This window comes from Staurois parvus, unplaced genomic scaffold (assembly GCF_062004578.1).
Source record: "Staurois parvus isolate SC_StPar_1 unplaced genomic scaffold, SC_StPar_1.0 ptg001066l, whole genome shotgun sequence".
Taxonomy (NCBI): Eukaryota; Metazoa; Chordata; class Amphibia; order Anura; family Ranidae; genus Staurois; species Staurois parvus.
In genome coordinates, this window is record NW_028318862.1 from 4,635,001 (window position 1) to 4,653,095 (window position 18,095).

Here is an 18,095-nt window from a genome sequence, read left to right on the forward strand (position 1 = left end):
TCACAAGGCTTTGTGTCTTCTGCCTCCGAGCAACTTTATCTGTCGTGTACACTGTGAAGTCAGATGTCCCAGGAGCACGTCTATACATCAAGCGGTCAATATGGCTTCAAAATAGCAGAAAATCCAGAGAGGAATCTCAGTGTCTGCGTACCAGTGCTACTCTGCCTCTCACGTCAGATCAAATAGACGGGGAATACGAGCGTATATGCCTCGTGTAAAATTCATTAAAAGCGTATAAACAACGAAAAAAACCAAAATGTTTATTTAAGGAACATGAACAATTTTATAACAACAAAATGAGTCCTCAAGCCTTCACCAATAGGGCAGGTTCACCGTGCGTTCCGCGTGCGTCTTTGTCAGCTACGTTCAAACTTAGCAGTAAAATACTGAGCGACGAAGACTCGTCTGTCACTTTAATATTATTAGTTTTTTTTTTTCCCTTTTTATTTTGGCGTTGGAGGGGTTAGGAGACAACCAGTACATTCGCTGCCTCCCCAGCATCCTCTCTGAGAACTTCACTCCCCAATTGTTATGTGCGATCGGATCTGAAAGTTGCTCTCTAAGCTTCTTGTCACATTTTGACTTAATGAAGTGCAACTGAAGAGGGAATTTGGGTTCATCACGGCAGTCGCGCTGCGCTCCCTTGTTGTCAGAAAAGAGGGGTGGTTTGGGACCGCAACGCAGCGCTGCAAGTCGTTATCATTCCGGTCAGTCTGTTTAACACAAAATTAAACAAAGAACTAATTAGTGCCTCATGAATTAATAAATGCACAGTTGCTTGGCTAGAAAAAAAAATAAAAAGAAGGGGTAGCAGAGAAGAAAGGCTGAGAGTTAGTGTCTCTGTGTCTTTGACAGGGGAGCACTTTATAACGGGGACAAGAACTTGGTCCCCGGTCTGTGGACACCCTAAACTTTGACTTTGCTTCTTGATTGCTCCCCCATATTTCCATTTCAGTATTTAGCAGCATTGGTGGATAAACATGTACCGGATAAACATTGGTTTTTCGATAATACCAGTTATTGATTGACTTCCATTGGTTTTTTTTCTGGTGGCCTGTAGAATGTTGAAAATATGGAATCCTGCATAGTTGGCAAGTATACCTGCAACCCATAAGGCTGCGTTATGTAACTACTTTATAACAGATAGCTGTGGATAGAATAGGAAATGGTTAAAGCCCAACTAATCTACCCTTGTAGTGGGCTTCTTTAAGTCTAGAAGAAGATGAAAAGGCTGTAACACTTATGTTACATCCACTCCAGCCGGCTCCAGCACTCCCCTGCTCTCCCTCTGGTGCTCCAGTCCTTGGATGGTCCCTCGACATCATCATGTCCAATGCAGGGCTATTAAGCCAAGAAAAGTTGGCTGGAGGAGATCAGTTGCAGCGCTGGAGGTACTCTACTAGAGCATGGATTAAAGCTGGCCAGCTCCAGTTGGCTCCAGCACTCCCTTCTTCTCTGCTGCTCCAGTCTTTGGATCATCATTCACAATGCCAGGAAAAAGAGGCTGGAGGAGATAATTTGCAGCGCTGAAGATACCCTACTGGAGCATGGATTAAAGCTGTTCAGCTCCAGTTGGCTCCAGCACTCCCTTCCTCTCTGCTGTTCCAGTCTTTGGATCATCATTCACAATGCCAGGAAAAAGAGGCTGGAGGAGATCATTTTCAGCGCTGGAGATACCCTACTGGAGCATGGATTAAAGCTGGCCAGCTGCAGCACCCCCTTCCTCTCTGCTGCTCCAGTCTTTGGATCATCATTCACAATGCCAGGAAAAGGAGGCTGGAGGAAATCATTTGCAGCGCTGGAGATACCCTACTGGAGCAGGGATTAAAGCTGGCCATGCACCAGTAGAAGTTCATTGTAACATTCAGGGGCATATTTACCACAAGGCAAACAAGGCACTTGCCTACGGCGGCATTTTTCAGGGGGGCAGCACATCCCCCCAGAAGAAGGGATGAAAGAAGGGACACGTGCACCATGGGAACCAGGTGGGATCCGAGAGAGGCTGTGGGCTGCTTGATGGTGCATGTAGAACCTGGCTCTCATTCCCAGTGGTAGTGGAAAGGTCTCCAGGGTGGAGGGCAGGGGTGTTGTTGGTCATTGTCAGGCTCTCTCCGCAGGAGGGGGAAGGGTGGGTTGTGCTTGTCATTGTCTGTGGGGGCAGACAATTTTTGTGTTGCCTAGGGCAGCACAAAACCTAAATACACCACTGGTAACATTCGTAGGGAAATTATGAAAAGTTGTGAAAAGTCTTGCCATCATTGAGTCAACTAATTTTGTTTGAAAGTCCTTAAAATTTCATCCAGAATGGAATCCCAGACATATTAAATAGGCTTCTTTTACGCCTAAGAAAATGTGCATGATAATATGGATGATTTTTCCCAAATGAAAATCACCTTTACAGTTCAAAATTTGTTTGTTTGAGAAAAAATTTCCATCCCGCTAGTTCAAGTTGTCCTTCCATTCCTACAACAGCTAAAAAATATTGCATTTCCCATTACTTGTTATTCCAGAGACAGTAGCCGCCTGGAGCAATAGCGAGGTGGAACCCACCATCGGAGACACAGACCTGATGGAGGTTCTAACCCTTCCTTATACTATCCAGAACTAACTAAACAAAAAGTTTTGACTTTTAATAAAATTTAAAGATGATCAGCCATTCAGATCTGTTGTGTGTCTGGTGGTAGATTAAAGACCATCCATGTTTATGAACCAGTCATAAAGGTCCACTTATGGTGGAGAACTTTCCATCGGCTGGTGAACAACTCCTTCTCGAATATATGCTGGATATTTGCTGCTCACACGTTCCAGCATGGGCAGGTTGCCTCTTTATAGTTAACTGTCAGGGACTGTTTAAACAACTTTGTTGAAGTTATAAACATTTCTGCTTATTTTTTAAAAGGCTGACTTGTGTTTATTCAGGTAATATTCAGATAATATGGCAACTGTCCATTGGTGGTGGTAGAACACATTTTTTGAGTATCAAAATACTCCACAAAAGTTATTTAGAATCAGAAACAAATTTGCTTTGCGTCCTGCCGGGTGATTACATGCTGGGAGTAAACTGCCTCCTGTTTAAGCCCCTTTCAGACTGACATCCTGTTCAGATCCAACTAACGATTTTCCAGGCAGATCTGATGTTGGTCTATGGCCAGGCCAATGTAAATGAACATGCAATTGTTTACATCCAACTACCTCTGAGTCTGTCTAGGTCAGAAAAAATGAAAAGGTTTGCATCCTTTTCCATTTTTTTGGACCTGGACAGCAGCTTATTGATTTAAACTTCTGCCTTGCAGGTTTCAGTTCAAATCCTGGTCAGGACACTATCTGCATGGAGTTTGCATGTTCTCCCTGTGGTTGTGTAGGGTTCCTCTCACACCACAATGACATGCTGGTCAGTTAATTGGCTCCTGTCTAAATTGGCCCTAGTATTTATGTATGCGAGTTAGGGACCTTAGGTTGGAAGCTGCTTGAGGACCCGGACCAGGGGCGGACTGACCATTTGGAAACTCGGGCACTGCCCGAGGGCCCGGGGTCAGTAGGGGGCCCCATGAGATGCCCCTGGTACCTTTTTCATAGGCTTTTTTGAGTTTGGGAAAGGACACAGGGGCCCCATGATCCCCTATTGCCCGGGGGCCCCATGAGTTGTCAGTCCGCCCCTGACCCGGACTGATGTGAATGTACAGTATGTACAGCGATACAAAAAATTGTCAGCACTATACAAATACCTGTAATAAATAAACATGATGAATCAGAAGTTAAAGGGTGCCTACCCATAGACCACCTGCCTATAGACCGTAAATGGGTCCGATACGCTCCAAAAAAAGCTGAACGGACTTGAATGTCACAAAACTACCTATATTTGTTCACTGATCCCATGTTGACCTATATGGACTTCACCTGTGTCTATGGGCCCTTATCCCACTCTCTTACGACCTGAATGCAATTCACATTATGGGGTTGATTCATGGGTGGACTGACAACTCATGGGGCCCCCTGGCAATAGGGGATCATGGGGCCCCTATGTCCTTGCCCAAACTCAAAAAAGCCTATGAAAAAGGTACAAGGGGCATCTCAAGGGGCCACCTACTGACCCCGGGCCCTCGGGCAGTGCCCGAGTTTCCAAATGGTCAGTCCACCCCTGCTTGGTCTTTTTCCGTCTGCTGTCACTCTTCTTTGTTTCTGTTTTCTCTCTCTGTGATTTATCTATACAATGTATCTGGTAATGTGTGGCCTGTGGAGCGCAGACAGGCAGAGCGGGTCAGTAGAAATCCGTGTTCACTCCAGATCTAGTTGGGTGAATTGTATGTTGAAGAGGGAGTGTAGAGTGTCTGGAATCCGGGTGACACGCTCGTCCTCTGTAAAATTCACTTTGCAAAGAATATCTAATCACATGCAAGGAAAATGAAAAAAAAAAACAGCATTTTTGCTTGCACATGATTGGATGATGAAACGCAACCGACCTCATCCATTGGAGAAAATTCCCTTGCAAAGTGAACAGTCTATTTGCCTTTAGCAAATCACCCTCTTTGAATCTACTACTTCCATTAGTATGCATTTGATGGGAATTCTAGCTATTTACACCAAGTACTTGCTCAGCAAAAGTCAAAATGAACAGGAATGCGAAGAGGGTGGAGAACCGGCCTAAGTACTTGCCTGATGGTTTAGGCCAACGTGCTCTGAGATGATGGAACAGTGGACAGTACATTAAACTCATATCTACTGCAAAGGTTCCTATGGATTATTTATTTATTTTTATTAAAGGAAAATTGTGAACATTTTAGTACATCTCAAATTTGCAACACATTTTGGAATAATAGGCAGGTTATTCCAATTCCGTCTTCCATCAGGGCTGGATCTGGCGCGTAGTGTGGTTTTATCATGGGGGGGTGGGAGAGTCTCCAGTGTCAGTGGTTTTGCGGTGTAAGACCAGAGTGTACGGTGGTGGCGGTGGTTTTGCCGTGTGATAATAGGAGTGTGTACATTGTCAGTGGGATGCAGCGCTCACTCACTGATGTGACTGCTCCGGAAGGAGGGGGCTGCGAGGAGTACAGGGAGGAGGGAGTCCATCCTTAAGAGGACATGTCAAGTGCAATTAGTGTTATCTGTCTAAATATGTACTGGGAACACAGCATACAAGAACAGGTTTCTATAGCTTTAATGGAGACATATGCAAGGTCATATTGCCTCATAAAATCCCCCAATCTGATTTTAGGATTACGCATTCTCAGTAAATTGGCGTTATTCTACTTGCATCACTGATAAGCTGCAGCTAAAAGACGCACGAGAAGGCAACCAAACAAAAATTGACCAAACTTTGGTTTAAAGGTTTGGGGGCCAGACAGGTCATGCTGATGCCATCATTATAATTCTTACCTAGCAGATGGTGTGTATTTCCATTCTTCCAACTCTGTACTCTGTCCTCGTATAATCTCTCGTTTTCCTTTCATTGCATGGGCACCTTTCTGACCACACTTTATATATACTTCATCCAGACCAGACAGACAGTTGTGTTCGTCTGAGCGTTCCACTTTTCAGGTGATAGTTTCTGATCTCAGTCCCCCTCTGGAAAGCCGGTGGAATGCTGTCACCACTCGTCATGGTAATGAATGAGGTGACACATGGTGACACTGGTTGGCCGGTTTGGGTGAACTTATGGCTGATTAGCATAGGTACATTTCAGATTAGTAAGTGACAGTGCAGAAGGAGTGAAATAAAAGAACAGAATGAAAAACCTGAGGGTTTGAGATATTTATTATGACATTCAGATCAACTAGAAACTTGTATACCCAGGCTTCTATCTAGGAGATACAATCTAACATACAGTGAACGTGCAGTTTCTGTACATACAATACCCATGGTGTGCAATATATTCACTCTATATCTTTATTCCTACTTATGGCAGAGTATTGGAAGTATTGATGGTGTTAAATCCCTTGGCTGTGGTGGAGGTGTACTTTAGAGAATGGTACTCCAGATGAAGTTGTGGTAATGTGTACATGACATCTTTGTAGGCGTACTAGAAGGAGTGTACATGACATCTTTGTAGGCGTACTAGAAGGAGTGTACATGACTTCTTTGAAGATGTACCAGAAGGAGTGTGCATAACTTCTTTGGAGGCGTACCAGAAGGAGTGTACGTTACTTCCTTGGAGACGTTCCAGAAGGATGACTTCCTTGGAGGCGTACCAGAAGGAGTGTACATGACGTCATTGGAGGAGTACCAGAAGGAGTGTACGTTACTTCCTTGGAGGCGTTCCAGAAGGAGTGTACGTTACTTCCTTGGAGGCGTTCCAGAAGCAGTGTACGTTACTTCCTTGGAGGCATACCAGAAGGAGTGTACGTTACTTCCTTGGAGGTGTTCCAGAAGGATGACTTCCTTGGAGGTGTACCAGAAGGAGCGTACTTCCTTGGATGTGTACCAGAAGGAGCGTACTTCCTTGGAGGTGTACCAGAAGGAGTGTACGTTACTTCCTTGGAGGTGTTCCAGAAGGATGACTTCCTTGGAGGTGTACCAGAAGGAGCGTACTTCCTTGGAGGTGTACCAGAAGGAGTGTACATGACTTCTTTGGAGGCATACCAGAAGGAGTGTACATGCCTTCCTTGGAGGAGTACCAGAAGGAGTGTACATGACTTCTTTGGAGGCATATCAGAAGGAGTGTACATGCCTTCCTTGGAGGCATACCAGAAAGAGAGTACATCCCTTCCTTGGAGGAGTACCAGAAGGCATGTACATTACTCCCTTGGACGCATACCAGAAGGAGTGTACATGCCTTCCTTGGAGGAGTACCAGAAGGCATGTACATTACTCCCTTGGAGGAGTACCAGAAGCAGGCAACAATTATTTGTCACTTGCACTGCACAGTACCATAACTTAAAGTGCAACCTTTCATAAAGCTTTGTGTTGGTTGTAGCTACCTCACTGTACTTACTGTCAATTATAGGAACTGCTGATGTTATCTACAGAAAGTAGGAACAGACTCTTGTGTAACACTGACCCATGACATTTTATTTTATTTATTTCAGTTACTTATATAGCGCCGTCAATTTACAAACCGCTTTACATATATATTGTACATTCATATCAGTCCCTAACCCTCAAGGGGTGTACAATCTAAGGTCCCTAACTTACATCCATACACATACTAGGGCCAATTTAGACAGGATCCAATTAACCTACCAGCATGTCTTTGGAGTGTGGGAGGAAACCAGAGTACCCGGAGGAAACCCACGCAGGCACAGGGAGAACATGCAAATTCCAGGCATGTGGTGCAGTGGTTGGGATTCGAACCAACGACCCGAGTACTGCCAGGCGGAAGTGCTAACCATTAGCCACTGTGCTGCCCATGAAATATTTATATCTTTATCCCCTGAAGTAGATACGAACTGTTTATGGATTATTATCATCTCCGACAATACTAAAGGTCAGCACAGCCTTTTTCAACCAGGGTTTTGGGGAACCGTAGGATTCCTCCAGAGGTTTCTAGGGGTTCCTTGAGCAGTGAGCAATGTCTGCCTCTAGATATACTGCATAACCATGGACAGCAATGATCTTTTTTAGCTATCTGTATGTAGAGGGTTCTTTCAAAGACCACAGGTAGCTGGAACATTCTTCACAGTGGCCATTTCACCAATGAACTGTGAGTTGTAAATCTAGTAGATTTTAGTAGGGGTTCCCTGAGCCTGGAAAGTTATTTCAAGGGTTCCTCCATGTTAAAAAGGCTGAGAAAGCCTGCCCTAGAGTGCTAGTGGTACAGGCACAGTACCTTTAGCCTTTCTTCTGCTCCACATTATAATATAGGGTCCTTCTCACGGGAAGAATTTCCTACAAGTGACTGCTGGAGGCCCTCATTATTGCACTCTAGGAGGTCAGAAAAAGCCAGATGATCAGGAGCCAAGATGGTCATGAATCTCATAGGCATCAATTTCAACATTATAGGAAGTTTTTCTAATCTGGAGCTTTCTAAACCTCTTGAGAATACAGTTTTTTAAACTGTTTAATACTCCAACCAGAGGCTCCTGGATACTCTGAATATGTTGTATTCCCTCAGTCTGATTTTCAGTCAATACCATGCTCTATGCAACGGACTTGTTTATACAGACATTCTACATGACTAAGCTCATGTTCTTTAGGTTAAGTGCTATTATACTGAGTTCCCATTATAGGGAGTGTGAAATCTTTGAATCCTGTTAGTGACGTGACTAGAACAAGATGGCTTTGACTGGTGTTTTTGGTTCCTTGCTGTGTTGGAGACAATAAGAGATTGTATTAGTGTATGTTCCACTGAGCAGACATAGGTAATCTCTCAGGCCTTGCATGGTGAGGACAGATACTGGTGTATAAAGAGTGAGGCATGTCATCCTGACTCTTAAATAAGAGGAAATAAAGAGGGGTGAGGATGGCAGAAAGAGAATTTTTAATCCTCCTTCTGTTGCTGTGCGGCAGCAGGGGACAGCCTGACTTTGAAAACCAAGTCAGATTTCTATCACTTAGATCTGTTCACAAAAGAGAGTAGTGATATTGTGGATCGCATAATTGAAGTGATCCACGATTATCTTCTCGGGGAAGGGGGCGCTTGCAAATTTTTGGCATTTTTACACCAAACCTTATCCCTAAACACATTTGGCGTTTTGATTCCTCTGTCTCATGCCATCCACCTTCCCAGAGCTAAAAGTTTTCCTCTGTTAGATCTAGGGAACATATGGTGGTAAATAATTCAGTGGCCTCTTCCTGTGTTGTGTGCTAGACTTTTTCTAAGAAGAACTGGGGGTGAATAGAAATACGCTTTATCAGATCTGCTGGTGACATCACAGCATGGCAAGGTCATGGATCTTCTTTATCAACCCTATGACATAAAGAAATGTTTTTCTTAAATGTACAATGGAATGAATGTCTTATTTTATTGTCTGTACTTATAAACTATCCTTCCTCTGTGAACAAGTATAGCTGATACTAGAAGTGGTATGTTGATTCTTACCACCATGCAGAAACCCATCCTGTCCTATAGTGTCTATTCCTATACGTGACACATGAGATCCCGAAAATAAAAATAATTTTTTTTACATATTTTCTAAAACATCCAACACGAATTGGAACAGCAAAAATAATACAGCTGGAACCACTCAAAATAGAGTGCAATAAGCATGTATATATACAATCCCATAAAGAAGAGGACCTTGTTTCTCCTCATATGAAGAAACGTGAAGTGAGAAAATGATAAAATATGCTTCCAGCCAGAAGAGTAGCAATATAGGTCACCAGCTACCATAGGGAGTAGAACAGGTGACCCCAGTTATACACTATATTTCCAAAAGTGTTGTCCCCGCCCTCCAAACCATTGGATTCAGGTGTTCCAATCACCTCCATGGCCACATGTGTGTAAAATCATCACCTAGGCATGCAGACTGCATCTACAAACATTTGTGAAAGAATGGGTCGTTCTCAGGAGCTCAGTGAAATCAAGCATTGTAACGTGGTAGATTGCCACCTGAGCAATTTGTCCATCTGTGACATTTCCTGGCTACTAAATATTCCACGGTCAACTGTTAGTGGTATTATAACAAAGTGGAAGCAACTGGGAACAACAGCAGCAGGTAAGCTACGTAAAAAGCGGGGTCAGCATATACTGAAGCGCACAGAAGTCGCCAACTGTCTGCAGAGTGTATAGAGAGCTTCATGGAATGGGTTTCCATGGCCGAGCAGCTGCATCCAAGCCTTACATCACCAAGTGCAATGCAAAGCATCGGATGCAGTGGTGTAAAGCATGCCGCCACTGGACTCTAGAGCAGTGGAGGCGTGTTCTCTGAAGTGACAAATCATGCTTTTCTATCTGGCAATCCGATGGACATGTCAGGGCTTGGCGGTCGCCAGGAGAATGGTACTTGCCTGAGTGCATTGTGCCATGTGTAAAGTTTGGAGGGGGGATTGTGGTGTGGGGTTGTGTTTCCGGGGTTGGGCTTGGCCCCTTAGTTCCAGTGAAGGGAACTCTTAAGGCGTCAGCATACCAAGACAATTTGGACAATTTCATGCTCTCAGCTTTCTGGGAACAGTTTTGGGGATGGCTCCTTCCTGTCCCAACATGACTGCACACCAGTGCACAAAGCAAGGTCCATAATGACACAGATGAGCAAGTTTGCAATAAAGGAACTAGACTAGCCTGCACAGAGTCCTGACCTCAACCCGATAGAACACCTTTGGGATGAATTAGAGTGGAGACTGTGAGCCAGGCCTTCTCGTCTGACATCAGTGCCTGACCTCACAAATGCGCTTCTGGAAGAATGGTCAAACATCCCCATAGACACCCTCCTAAACCTTGTGGACGGCCTTCCCAGAAGAGTTGAAGCTGTTATAGTTGCAAAAGGTGGGCCAACTCAATATTGAACCCTACGGACTAAGACTGGGATGCCATTAAAGTTCATGTGCGTGTAAAGGCAGGCCGACCAATACTTTTGGCAATATAGTGTACATCATTGATTTGGTCACTTCTCCGGACTTTGCCAGTCAAATGCTCCTCATCAAAAAGCTACACCCAGGTCTGAAAAAAAAGGGGGAAAAATAGGAGGGGTGGCTGGGAAAAAGGGGAAGGGTAGGGACGGGCTTTGGGAAAATTTGCTCCCCATCCACTTAAGTGCCTGATAGTCTTGTTACTGGCGGTCAACCTTAGGCTTTGATAAGATTCCCGGTTTATGATGTATCGTGTGTTGGTACAAACTGGAGCTACCTGAAAGCCTAAATTTGATTGGTAGCTCTGAGAAAATAACTAGTACTGACACTTTGAGATTTCAAAGAGTCGGTGGTGTTGAGGCAATGTACACAGGTCTTCAAAGTTATTCAGAAGGTGAACAAAATGATTACTTGAGTCCAGTGGCGGACTGACAACTCATGGGGCCCCCGGGCAATAGGGGATCATGGGACCCCTGTGTCCTTGCCCAAACTCAAAAAAGCCTATGAAAAAGGTACCAGGGTCATCTCATGGGGCCCCCTACTGACCCCGGGCCCTCAGGCAGTGCCTGAGTTTCCAAATGGTCAGTCCGCCCCTGCTTGAGTCCAATCTTATGGGTTTGGCAACTCACCACAAAACACAGAGCCCTTAGAAGAGGTGGTTCAGCTGAAATGAGAAATCAAAGTGCAGGAGGTCAATAAAAGTGCCAAACGATAACCCTGGGCTTGCCATTTTGTTGTGAACGTTGACCTGGATTGTTCTCCCTAATAAACTCTGTCTTCAGACCAGCCTGCATAGGAGCACTTTCCAGTCAATATAGTATTCTACAATTTCACCCAAGGGGATTTGGTGACCCCCAAAATGGGTTGGATTTTCTTTTCTTTCTGCCACCAGTTGAACCTTTTAAAAATTTTGGACTCAAGATTTTCATGTGACACTTTTAATGACCTACCACACTTTGACATGTCAGACCCTTACTGTTTTTTATACACTGAAGCTGCCCATACAATATTAGACAATCTAACATATTCCTCCATGCATGCTATACAGCAAAGATGGATGAGTCCTCCTGCTGGGCTATTGCATTCTGACTGTCAGAATTCCAAAACAGCAGCTGCACCTGATTGAAATCAGCCACTGTTTGGCCAACAATCTTCTGTCCAGCTCCAACCAGAAGCTGGGTAGGAAGGGACCTACAGGGCCAACCATGAAGAAAATGATGTCCAGTTTCTAATGAAATTTGAAGAGTGTATGGAAAGCTTTAGTGGTTCTAGGAAAACATACAACACTCCATGTGCTCTATATACATACTGTATGATGTCTCACACTTTGGTACCTGACACCTGTGCCCCTCCTGAAAACACCACTTGACATCTGTTGCATTTCAATCCTTGTGTATAGCTGCTAGATACATGCCATAGACACACATTGTACTGCCTGCCACATGTTTCTGTATATACACAAATTGTCTGAACATACACCTCCCCACCGGCCATAGCTCAGTCTATAATTTCAGTTTTTTTGTTTCTGGAATAGAGCAAATCAAATTTTTTTTTTTTCTTATTTTCTATCAGGATGAAGTGAAGATTGACTTGGTGAAGATTTCGGGGAGTTTCCACATAAGGTAAGGACCTTCACGAGTGCTCATTCAGTTTATAGATACTGACCTATTACCCTCTACAAAAATCTGACCTTCACCCAGCAAAGAGTGCCCAGGGGTTAGGATGGGGAAATGTCTGGTACCATGTGCAGTGTAAATACCTCATAGCTAGTATTAATTAAAGAGCAACCAGGCAAGAAGTGAAGTCAATCATTGACCAATTTAAAGTTTAGCTTGGTGCTTTCAGATTTAGTAGGCTTTGTGTTTCTGGATGGACTGCACTATGTAGCCTTTAAGTGCTCCAGAATTACGCTGAGGCTGTAGAGGGCTCAGGGAGAAGGTATTGGTGGTGGGAGGGTGGACGGGGGTGGGGGTGGTCAGGCCCCCCCCCCATTTCACAGTTTTAGTTATTTGGCTATTCAGACAGTAAGGATGCCAGTGAATATACTGGTTTACATACCATGGAACAAAAAACCTGCTTAATGCTGGGAGCCCTGCTGAATCTTGGCGGGTTAGTGATGGTGGATGCACTAATTAAAACATTAACCACATATTATTGTATTCATTGAACACAGAATTTAAAGATGCAAGATTTTGGCCACTAATATACATGATGGTTAGAAATTACTTTATGGTGTTTGATTCTGTTGGGCAGACAAAATTCAAACTCATGTACAAAATAGTGAGTTACCATTTCGATATTTACAGATATGATCACCTACTTATCGTAACAGTTTTTTGGTGGAGGTACAGTCTACAGCATGGTTCTACAAACTGTCTTTCAGATTTTAGGTGGGTGGGATTGTGCCAAGAGGGGGTAGAAATTTCCTGGCAAACAAAACACAATTGCATAGTGCCTGTGGTCAATGGAAGAAGGAATAATGCCCCGTCATTGGTATCCGTGAGAGGAAAAGGGCTTCATAGTTGATGTCAGAAGGAGAATGGTGCCCCATCATTGGTATCAGTTGGGGAAGTAGTGCCCTGTAATTGGTATCAGCGGGAGGGATAGTGTCCCATCATTTATATCAGTGGAATAAATAGTGCCCCATCATTGGTATCAGTGGGATGAATTGTGTCCCTTCATTGGTATCAAGAGGAGGAGTAAAGCCTCATTGTTGGTGTCAGTGGGAGGAATAGTGCCCCATCATTTATATCAGTGGGAGGAATAGTGCCTCATCATTGGTATCAGTGGGATGAATTGTGTCCCTTCATTGGTATCAAGAGGAGGAGTAAAGCCTCATTGTTGATGTCAGTGGGAGGAATAGTGCCTCGTCATTGGTATTAGTTGGAGGAATAGTGCCTCATCATTGGTATTAGTTGGAGGAATAGTGCCCCATCATTGGTATCAGGAGGAGTAGTACCCCATCATTGATGTCAGTGGGAGGGATAGTGCCTCATCAGTGATATTAGTGGTAGGAACAGTACCCCATCTTTGGTATCAGTGGGAGGAATAGTGCCCCATCATTGGTATCAGTGGGAGGAATAGTGCCCTATCATTGGTGTTAATGGGACGAATAGTGTCCCATCATTGGTGTCAATAGGAGGAATAGTTCCCTATCGTTGGTGTCAATGGGATGAATAGTGCCCTATCATTGGTGTCAATGGGAGGAATAGTGCCCTATCAATACCAGTGGCAGATATTATGGTCCAGGGTTCATGTCAGTGGGAGGTATAGTGCCAAGTATCAGTGGGAGGACTAGTGCCCAGAGGGCCAGATAAAGGCCAGCAAAGGGCTGCAGTTTGGAGACCACTGGTCTACAAGAAAAAGTCGGGGGACATAATGACAGAAACTTTTACTGCCATGAGACTAATAAAAAACTACCAACAGTGACAAGGCATCTAGAATGTGCCATCATTAATACAGTTGCAAGAAAAAGTATGTGAACCCCTTGGGATTACGTGAAGTTTTGCATGAATTGGGCATAAAATGTGCTCTGAACGTCATCTAAGTCACAACAATAGAAGAACACAGTCTGCTGAACATAATACTACACAAACATTAGATGTTGCAATGGTTTAATTGCACATAACATGTAAACATTCACAGTGCAGGGAGGAAAAAGTATGTGAGGCCCTAGCTTAATGACTTCTCCCAGAGCTAATTGGAGTCAGGAGTGAGCCAACCTTGACTCCAATCAGTGTGATGATATTGGATGAGTTGCTGACAGCTGTCCTGCCCTTAAAAAACACACACCTGTTTTGGGTTTACTGGTTTCAAGAAGCAATGTCTGATGTGAACCGTGCCTCGCAGAAAACAGCTCTCAGAAGAACTACGATCAAGAATTGTTGACTTGCATGAAGCTGGAAATGGTTACAAAAGTATCTCCAAAAGCCTTGATGTTCACCTGTCCACAGTAAGACAGACTGTCTACAAATGGAGAAAGTTTAGCACTGTTGCTACTCTCCCTAGGAGTGGTCGTCCTGTAAAAATGACTGCAAGAGCACAGCGCAGAATGCTGCATGAGGTAAAGAATAATCCCAGAGTGTCAGCTAAAGACCTACAGAAATCTCTGGCACATGCTAACATTTTTGTTGACACATCTACAATAAGGAAAACATTAAACAAGAATGGAGTACATGGGAGGACACCATGGAGGAAGCCATTGCTGTCCAAATAGAATATTGCAGCACGTTTGAAGTTTGCAAAAGAGCACCTGGATGTTCCACACCACTACTGGCAAAATATACTGTAGACAGATGAAACCAAGATTGAGTTGTTTGGGAAGAACACACAACACTATGTGTGGAGAAAAAAAGGCACAGCACACCAACATCAAAACCTCATCCCCACTGTAAAACATGGCGGAGGGAGCATCATGGTTTGGGGCTGCTTTGCTGCCTCAGGGCCCGGACGGATTGTTGTCATTGATGGGAAAATTAATTCCAGAGTTTATCAAGACATTTTGCAGGAAAACGTACGACCATCTGTCCGCCAACTGAAGCTCCGCAGAGGATGGGTGATGCAACAGGACAATGACCCAAAGCATACAAGTAATTCAACAAAACAATGGCTGCAACAGCACAGAATACACCTTCTGGAGTGGCCCAGTCAGAGTCCTGACCTCAACCCGATTGAAATGCTGTGGCATGACCTTAAGAGAGCGATTCACACCAGACATCCCAAGAATATTGCTACACTGAAACAGTTTTGTGAAGAGGAGTGGTCCAAAATTACTCCAGATCGTTGTGCAGGTCTGATCTGCAACTACAGGAAACGTTTGGTTGAGGTTATTGCTGCCAAAGGAGGGTCAACCAGTTATTAAGTCCAAAGGTTCACATACTTTTTCCTCCCTGCACTGTGAATGTTTACATGGTTTGTGCAATTAAACCATGGCAACATCTAATGTTTGTGTAGTATTATGTTCAGCAGGCTGTGTTCTTCTATTGTTGTGATTTAGATGACGTTCAGAGAACATTTTATGCCCAATTCATGCAAAACTCCACGTAATCCCAAGGGGTTCACATACTTTTTCTTGCAACTGTATATTTCTTGTCCAATGGACTGTTTGCATTTCTTGCTAAATGGTCAATTAAAACAAATTATAACCTGGATTACAGGAAGGTGCAACTAGTAACTCAATTACAAATATATATTAAGTTCCAACTGCAGGAAATAAAAATAAACTACTATTGCAGTCCACAATCCCCCCCCATACTGCAAGGTTTAAATACTCCCTAACTGTAGGGGTAGAAGAATAAGATGTAATACTTACCTTAAAACTGGCTTTATCCGGACATATGCGGACAGCTTCTATGCACCGAGGAATTCAACACCGGAGTTCTTTTTGGAGCATAAATTACTGCCCACACTCACAGACCCCATATTTCCACAAGACCCTGATGTGTGGCCCCCAAAATGTGTTGGCTTTTGTAATAAAGTTTGAAATAGAACCTTACTTTAGACTCTAATATTTCGGTGCGGTGCTTCGATTTCAGGTTCAAATATTGTCTGCACATCTCCAGGTGGTAATTTCTCAATAATCTTAAGGTTCCAGCAATTTCAATCTACTGCTCTTACTACTCACTTTGGTAGGCTTCTTCCTTCTGTTTGACCGGCCCCCAAAGAATCTTCTATGAGACCCTCCAGGCCGCAGTGGTGGGGTGAAGCAATCAAATAGAATGCAAGGCCAATAGCCCTGCATTACACATGAGGACAGCAAAGGACTATCCACAACCTGGAGCAGAAAGAGTGATTATGGTAAGTATTACACCTTGCTCCTTTACTCCTAGACTTGACCTTGCAATGCAGGGGGCCCTCACGGCATGGTAGTTTTATTTGTAATTCCTGGAGTTGAGCTTTAAAACAGTTCAGGACTTGTATGCATTAAATATACATTAAAATTCTCCTTCTATAGGAAACTGTCAGTTACTTTATTGTGTCCCTCTACAGAGGACTGAATGGCTGTGATGAGGCAGGTGAACAGTAGACGTAGGCTATCTATCTATCTATAGGTCTGAAAGGCCCTTGGAGATCTCTGGTGACCTGTGTGCTGTGATGCCTTGTTTTCTCTGGTCCGGCCGGTGTCAGAGGTTACCAGCGGATCAGCAGTTTATGTAAATAGTTGTGATGTAACATGCTCGGGTCTTGCAGGCCGGTTCAAGACATCCATCATTCTCAAGGCACACAGGGACATCCAGACACTAGCAGCATGTGCCCTACTCTGGATCTGTTTGGTTTTCTTTTTTTGTCTCTTTTTCTCCATTTTGGTGCCCAACTGTGAAGCACTTTTTCTTTGTCCTTTCAACTTTTTTTTTTTAATTCTCCCCCTTCTCCTCCACTCAAACCCCTCCCTAAATCACCCCTCCTGCTTGTTTAGCTTTCGGCTTCTTTTCTGACTTCAAAGCCCTCCCCAATCATTGTCTGTGAGCTGCAGGCAGTGGCCTTGAAATAGGAACACAGGAGAGCACACTGCAGGTCACGTTAGGGCATCATGCCTGTGAGTGTGAATGGCTGTTCTGGGATTCTTACTATTCATACTCTTGAATCCTGGTTACCAGTCTCTGCTGGCACCGTACGTCTTTCCCTCTAACACTTACACTGTTTCCCACCCTAACATCCCCGTAGGGATGGAGCCGTCCTCTGTGCTAGGACATGGGAAGGAATAGCGGGTTCCACTTATTACCCCTCTTACACCTTTCCACATCCAACAACCCTTTACAGGCAATTCCTGGAATTAGATAAAATCTACCTTTGAAGTCACCTCTAACTTGTACTGCAAGGGCTAAATTCTCATTAGGTCTAGAGGGAGCTTAAGAGGCTGTATTACTTACCTTATTCCCAGTCCAGTTTTCCCTCAAGCATGCTGTCCTTTTGGTGGTCCTTCAGTGTCATCAAGTAGAAGCTGAAGAGGCTGCCATATTTACCTTACCCCTACTCCAGGGGCTCCAGTGCTCTGTCAACCTCTCCCTCTGGTGGTCTGGGCTATGGGTGGTCCTTCAAGGTCATCAAGTACAAGCTGAAGAGGCTGCTGTACTTACCCTACCCCTGCTTCAGTCAGCTCTGGTGCCCTCCACCTCTCCCTCAGGCACTCTGGGCTTTGGGTGGGTTTTCGTTGTCATCATGTACAAGCTGAAGTAGCTGCCATACTTACCTTACCCCTGCTCCAGAGTCTCCAATGCTCTGTCCACCTCTCCCTCTGGTGCTCTGGGCTATGGGTGGTCCGTCAAGGTCATCAAGTACAAGCTGAAGAGGCTGCTGTACTTACCCTACCCCTGCTTCAGTCAGCTCTGGTGCCCTCCACCTCTCTCTTAGGAATTCTGGGGTTTGGGTGGGTTTTTGTTGTCATCATGTACAAGCTGAAGTAGCTGCCATACTTACCTTACCCCTGCTCCAGAGTCCCCAATGCTCTGTCTGCCTCTTCCTTCGCTGCTCTGGGTAGTTCTTCGGCTCTGGGTAGAGAACTTTGCGGCATTGGGTAGTTCTTCAGTGCCATAAAGTACAAGTTGAAGTGGCTGTATTACTTACCTTTTCCCCAGCTCTGGCCAGCGCCAGTGCTCTCCAGCTCTCCCTCTGACACTCCAGGCTTTGGGTTGTCCTTCTGTGTCAATAAGTACAAG

General features: G+C 44.4%; 1 protein-coding gene across 2 annotated transcripts in view; it reads left to right on the forward strand.

Moving 5' to 3' along the window:
- CASZ1 (castor zinc finger 1) overlaps positions 1-18,095 on the forward strand; it is a 469,392-nt gene that overhangs the window by 313,834 nt on the left and 137,463 nt on the right. For both annotated transcript variants that reach the window (XM_089658417.1, XM_089658416.1), the window contains exon 3: positions 12,013-12,062. The gene's annotated coding sequence lies outside the window, so the exon portion shown is untranslated. The remainder of the gene's footprint in view (positions 1-12,012; positions 12,063-18,095) is intronic.